Below are 6,879 nucleotides of genomic sequence, written 5' to 3'. Positions count from 1 at the left end.
GGAGAAACAAAGGCAGCACGTCATTTAATAAGCTGCTGATTTGCAGAGCTGAGTGTAAGTGCAGAAGCAGCAAAGCGCTCGGGGAGGAGCAGCAGCAGCTCCCCAGCAAGGGGCTGAGCCTGAGCCACGGGCTCCCAAAGGGCTCAGAGGATCACTGGTTGGTCGCTCGCAGGGCAGGTGCTTTTACTCCACACTTACAAGCTCAGGAGAGGTTTTAAAAGCCAGCAGCCCTCAAGAGAACCTCCTGGCTCAGAGCCACTGCCAAAACTGAGGGAGAACCCACCAGTGACCTCAACTGACTCTTCCTACCACAGAGCTGCTTGGGGGAGGCAGATAAAGATCAAGGAGTCCCCCCACTGCCTGCAGGGCTTCCCTGGCAAGGGGAGAAGAAGCTGGCTCTCAGCTGCAGCTTACCAGCATCACTCTTGGCTTCTTCCCTTTTGGACCTGCAGGGATAAGCTAACCCTGTGTGCCCTGTTCTCTACACTGCCTTCCACCAGAGCATCCCAGAGCACTTTCAAAGCCAATTGAGGAATTCAGGCATGGCACCTCTTCAGTGACATTAAAGGTTTTGTAGGCATGAAAACAGAGGCCCTGAGAGGGGGACATCTAGCCTTGAACCACCTTCTTTTTTTCCTCCTTCTGGCCTTCTCTGCAGACCTTTGGCACAGTTAATCTCTCCATTACTTGGTAGCTGCAGCAGAAATCATTCTAGTGTTTTAAGATCACAACCAAGAAATGAGAAAGGAACAGCTGCTTCCCAGCTGGCAGATCACTGTTCCTCCCTCAGACTCCAGTCCCCTGGCCATGAAGAAGTTGCAGGTGGCAACTGGGGGGACAAGTAGAAGGTTCCATAGGGAGCAAATTGAGGCAGTGGAGTATAAACAGGACAGCACCCTCACCCAGCCAAATTCAAACTGTTAGAAAGAAAGTACAGTCATGGATATTACCAGCTGCACACAGACAGAGCCTTGGACAAACACTGTCACCGGCATCAAAACTACTGGCTATGGCTGGCTCCCTGCCCCAAAAATACTGGCTGTGGCTGGCTCCCTGCACCAAAAATACTGGCTATGGCTGGCTCCCTGCCCCAAAAATACTGGCTATGGCTGGCTCCCTGCCCCAAAAATACTGGCTATGGCTGGCTCCCTGCCCCAAAAATACTGGCCATGGCTGGCTCCCTGCCCCAAAAATACTGGCTATGGCTGGCTCCTTGTGCAGCGCATTCGGAAATGTTTCTCCAGGGCTGACCTGCAGCGCTGGGCATGAGGAGGGCATCCAGCCACTGAGGTGGCAACCCTCTGCTCAACCTCCATCAACAGACAGTAATTTCCCCATGACGTGCCAGAAGGCCCTGATACTCTGCACCCCCACCTTCCACTGCCTTGTGTTATATAACAAGGGAATACCTGCCCGAGTGCAAGAAGCGGGGTCACAAATAGGACGACTGATTTAGGGGGCACTCGCCTCGGTGGACCCCCAGAGTGGACCCCTGACAACCACTGAACTAAGACCTGAGCACATGGAGTGGCAAAACCACTGCCACTCTCACCTCCCATGCTGATGAGAGACTGTACAGAAGTAACTCACATAAATGGTCAGGAGACAGAGGAGCTAACTGAAAAAATAAACCTTTACTCTAATGAAAGGGAGAGTTCACTGAACAGACCTCAGGGAGGTCTCTCAACTCAGTGGAGGTTGCAGCTTCTTTTATCCCCTTTGCCCGGAGCACAGGTCCCTCCCCATTTCTCCATTGGCTGGGATACTCTGGAGTGACAGGCTTCCCAGCAGGCCTACTGTGTGTCCCCCATTATGTGCTGATTAGGTGGCTCTGGAGTATTGATGGAAGGGAACGGACAGAATGCTCCAAGATCAATGTGATCAGGCAAAATGTCAGGTTTATTAGGAGAAAGACAGATTATATAGTGCTCATGACGCTTAGTTTCTTGTTCACACTACATTGGTTACATAAGGAAAACATACTGTGGTGTACAACACTAATTGGATAACTGCAGGTGTCCATAGAACTTGTTTTCTTGCCAAAAGAACTCCTCCTTCACCTTGGCACAAGGCCTGCAGCCACATTAGTGGCGCAGCATTTTTTATTATCTGCACCCAGCCATGCCAAGGTAAAACACACAGAAAAATCTCAGAAATGCAATACAAATTGTTCACACAATTTCTGCGTTGCCACACTGGAGGTCACTGACATTGTTTAAGATGGAGGCCACAGCACTTCAAAAGGGAGGACAGGGCCACATGATCCTCCCGTGCTGCTGGTTGGTCCCCCTGTCTCTGGGCAAACTGCCCCTCTCCAGAGCTGAGAACTGAACAACTTTGTCGCTTCTTACTGCGAGCTGTGACTGCCCTGCAAACTCTGCAGGAACACCTACTTGTTCCTAACACCCTAAAGCACTCAAAAGCACAAGCACCCCCTGAGGCCATAGGTTAGTTTTACCCTTGGGCAGTGCATGTCACTGCATCTTTCAGACCAACCTGATCTTCTGTGGATACTCCTCTGCCTCAGTAGCAAAAGCCTTCCACTGGAATCGGGCTGTGATGTTACTTCTGTTGTGGATGGCCGGGGTTCTGTGGCTTGACAAGTTCCAAAGAGTACTTGTCCAGCCCGATGCTGAAGTCCTTAGCTTTTCCAAGAAGTCTGGTGTGGGTATCTTCACCTGGAACAAAGCAAAGAGGAGTCTTTGCTCAGCTCCCTTGCTGATGGAATTACAAGGAGCAGAGCAAACCACAGGTAACAGAAGAAAGTGTCCAGCTTTTAGCTGGATAAGTAATTCCACGGATCAGTACATTTATCAAATGCCAACAGCTCCGTGGGTACAGTGTGAGGATGTCCTGGACACCACCTTAAGCACCTTATTTCTGGGTGGGTTTGTAGAGATTTGTCCCCAGGTGACAGTATTTACAGTGAGATTTGTCAGGTGTGCTCAGGTGACCCACTCAGATCCCAGGCAATTCTGCATCAAATTCATTCGGGTGACTCTAAGGAGCCCCACTCAGTCACAGCCCAGGGGCTCCTGAAGGCACCCCACGGGGCTCCTGCCTCTCCCAATCCCTTGTTGCTGACAAGCAAAGATTCCTGGGGGCAGGTGTGAAGAAAGGGAGGTCCAGGGGAGCAAGGGAAGTGAAGCCCACGGCAGAAGGGGACTAAGGTGAGGAAACAAGACACAATGCTCTACAACATTCAATATGACAAAGCACTAGAAAATCAACACCATGAAAGCCATCATCCCCTCCCTGTCCAAACCCACAGCCACATCAGTCTAGAAATATTTGATATCATTCTGATCTCAAACACCAAGCTGAAACATTTGAAATGAAAGAAAGAAGGGCAGAGAGACAGACTAAAAGTACAGAGCAGCTTTTATATGAAGACTGAATGGGGTTCCTCAACCTAGAAATCAAATGGGAGACAGATGGGAGAGGTTGGGAGAGCATGAATGGCCTGGGAAATGGGAATAAGGGACAATTTGTCACGGTTTGTCATCCAACAGGAACCCGAGGGCCTGAAAATGTTCTTAGACAGAAATTACATGTATGTGTAAAGGACAACATAGAAAAAGGGTCTGTGGCAAGACAACAGAGAAGCAGCTTAGGGGACAGAGGTGAGCAAAAGACACATGACATTGGAGAGAGTTGGATGGAAAGCTCCCACGTCACAGACAGCACTGTCCAGGAACACAACTTCAGCCCTGCACATCCACACTGCAGTGGAGAATCAAGGTTCCTCCTTCCTCCACTCAGCAACTCCCAGCAAAACAGGATTCCAAAAATCTCATCCCTGTTTGAGGGCTTTATCCTCTTTATCAACCCCCTAAACACTAACTAGTTTGCACTTTTCGTTGCGGTGAAGCTGGGACGGGGCGGTGCTGCTGGAGGGGAATTCAGGTGGCTGGGACAGTGGGGAGTGCTGGTAGAGGACTGGGGTGGGGGTGCAGGATGGAGGACACCATGCTGGCACCAGGGTCCCCCCAGGGATGGACCAGCACACAGCAACACAGCACATCCAGGACAGGGGCAGACTCAGCCTTGGCCCCTTCTCTGCTCACTTCTGAGCACTGAAACACACGGAGGCTTTGAAAGGAACAGTTCTACAAGTAGTTTGCAGAGCAAGTCTAACGTTATTCTGCTTAGAAAGGGCTCTGCTGTTCGGAAGGACGCGGGGTGAGTGCACCTGCAGTGCCCAGCACTCACCTCTGTCGCAGTGCACTGCCAGGGATGTGGAATGGTGCCCGGTCTGCAGCGGGTGATATTCCACTGTCACTTGCTTGGCTTCACCAACATCGAGGGTTCCCGTGGCTGGGCTGACAGTGAAAGGGCTGCAAGACCAAGAGAGAGATCAGGACTCTTGGGGGAGGTTTGGGGACGATATTTGCAGTCTAGTTCACTTCAGCTGACTTGTGCAAGCGAGGAGCAAAGCAACCACAGTCAGCAGAAGACAGACAGAACACACAGCATCAGAAACAGCTACTGACTCTCTTCGGAGGAGACGCAGCCCTCAGAAAATCCTGCTGGATGAAATGAACTCATCTCCCCCATACTCTGCATGGAGGCTCAAGGGTCCGACTGCCAGCAGTCCCAGCAGAGAATGGTTTGGGAAGAGCACAGAGAGGGTTAAGAGTTATTCGCATGCACAACTTGACACTGACTGCCTCAGGAATCTCTTTTCCAGTCCCTTCTAAACCTCATTCAAGAGATGCAAATGGCATCTCACCTGTCCTGTGAGATTACAGCCTAGGAATCAAGAAGGAGAATAAAGTCTTCCTTGAAGACCAGAGAATAATGAGTTTAATTTGCAGTGTGGTTGTTTGGGGTTGTTTTTCCCCTTGTAAACATCCTGGTTTAGCCTAAGAAAGGGCACCTTTTATCACATTTCAATGAAAGCTGCTGGAAGAAAAGGAGCAATGAAAACTCTGAAGGAGTGCAACTGCAGATTGGAGCAATACAGTGACCTGGACACAATACCCAAAAGGAGGGTCCTGTTTACAGCCTGAAGGATTCAATCCCAGCTAAATGAAGTGCCATTAAGAGCAGCACATCAAGGGAGCTGAACAGGAGGTTTCTGTGTATTCCCCAGCGATGCAGTCTGGGATTCTGGAGTGTCATCCAGGCTGGTAACTGTTTGCTTGGCCCACCAGAGAAACAAGGGAAATCATTAGGCAAATGTGTTGGTGCAGCTTGGATTTAACAGGAGCAATTTGGCTTTGTCACCAGGTAAACAGCTCTTGCCTGACAGACACAAAAACCAGTGCTTTAGTGCTTCAGGATAGCTCAGGTGAGAGGTGCTTCTGCCCAGTGGGTTTATTGGCTGACAGTGGGAGGCAGCCATTTCAGAAGGTGGTGGTGCTCAGGAGGGTGCAGACCAACCACTAACGTGTTCCAGCAGTCCCCAGGAAATCTGGAGAGACAAAGCTCAGGGCTTGCATCCTGCTTAAAACACTAGAAGCAACAGCAGACCCCACACGTCCTGCCCCTTTCCAGCTGTGGCTGCAGTGCAGCAGCTCGGATGCTCTGGTTCCTTTGGGATACTCTTTCCCAACTCTGCCATCACCCAAAGGTGTTTTGCACTAAGACAGATGAGCTGCTTCACCTCTCAGTGCTGAGGCTGTAACAGGCTTCCAGGTTCCCGGTGTTGTGAACCAGCAGAGTCTTCTGGGTGCTGTGGTTGACTGGACACGACGAGAAGTCCAGCTGGTCAGGGAAGTCCAAGACTGGGCGGGCACCAATGGCTCGGATTGGCACAGTGAGCTTTTCCCTTTTGCTGATGCAGACAAGCTGGTGGAAATGATCCTGCAGGAAAAGTAACTGGCACAGCATTGAGGGCATTGAGTGCCATCCTCATGGCAGAAGAAAAAGTGCTGTTTTCTATGACCCTTTGTGGGCATGAATTGACCTCTCCCACCCCAAAACCGACCACTAATTCATACTAATAAAGGCTGGAGAACAGAGCATGTGAAAAAGCATCATTTTTGCTCCATTCCAATGGGAAAGAATAAAGCTCTCTGGATCATCTTTTTGTTCCTCTGGTATTTTCCATATTTAAATCCCTTCCACTGAACCTAGAGATGGCTAAACATCAACACCCCTCCCTGTCATTTCCCTACTGTTCCATCTGCCTCTTCCCCCGTGAACATTCAAGAACAGGCACGGAGGGAAAGCACAGCCCTCTAGGCCCAGCTGCAGGGCCTGGCAGCACCACGCCGTGCCAAGGTGTGACCAGCTCCAGGCTGCCTGCCCCCAGCCCAGAGCCGACCTCACAGCACGGGCTGGGCTATAACCAGTGTGCAACAAACACCCTGGCTTTAGAGAGAACGTTCCTCCAAACTCACCTTGCTCCCCTCAGGGATGAAAAGGATGTTTATAGTGCAAAATGAGCCCGGTGGGATCTGATGGCACACACCATTGGGGCCGACCAACTTGAAATAAGGTGAGCGTCCGTGGTGACCTTCACCAGCTGAGTAACCTGCAGGAAAGACACAAAATGGTGATTTTGCCACTTGTGCAAACAGGAGGAGACCTGGGTGTGCCCTGGTGACAGCTTTCCTTGACCATTTTCCCAAAAGACTTTTAGCTCTGGAGGTACAAGCACAGGCTACACAAGGGTGAACTTGGATCCCTCTGCCTGGGCAAAGCAGCTCGGCCAGAGGCAGTAGGGCAGTGCCTGCTGGGAAGGAAGGTCAGGCACCAGCAGTATGGAGATAGAACACCTGAACCAAGTCATCCTCATTTCAACAAGCCCAGAGAATCTGCCTGCTTCTGGCTGCACACAGCCACGCAGCCCTGTTCCAGAGGGAGAATGTGCTACCTGAAGGCAAACCAGCACATTGTCCTGGGGGAAGGAAGAAATTCCCTTCTAACAAC

The 6,879-nt window shown here is 50.8% G+C and overlaps 1 long non-coding RNA gene across 1 annotated transcript; it reads right to left on the bottom strand.

Annotated features, from left to right (window-relative positions):
• Nucleotides 1–2,633: 2,633 nt before the first annotated feature.
• On the bottom strand, nucleotides 2,634–6,445 carry LOC135406146 (uncharacterized). Its single transcript, XR_010426165.1, has 4 exons — nucleotides 6,348–6,445; nucleotides 5,609–5,823; nucleotides 4,213–4,337; nucleotides 2,634–2,678 (listed from the first exon to the last, which is right to left on the bottom strand). It is a non-coding gene; the product is annotated as an uncharacterized LOC135406146 (long non-coding RNA).
• Between the last annotated feature and the right edge of the window lie 434 nt (nucleotides 6,446–6,879).

This window comes from Pseudopipra pipra, chromosome W (genome assembly GCF_036250125.1).
Source record: "Pseudopipra pipra isolate bDixPip1 chromosome W, bDixPip1.hap1, whole genome shotgun sequence".
Classification (NCBI taxonomy): Eukaryota; Metazoa; Chordata; class Aves; order Passeriformes; family Pipridae; genus Pseudopipra; species Pseudopipra pipra.
This window is presented reverse-complemented; position numbering and strand designations above follow the sequence as displayed.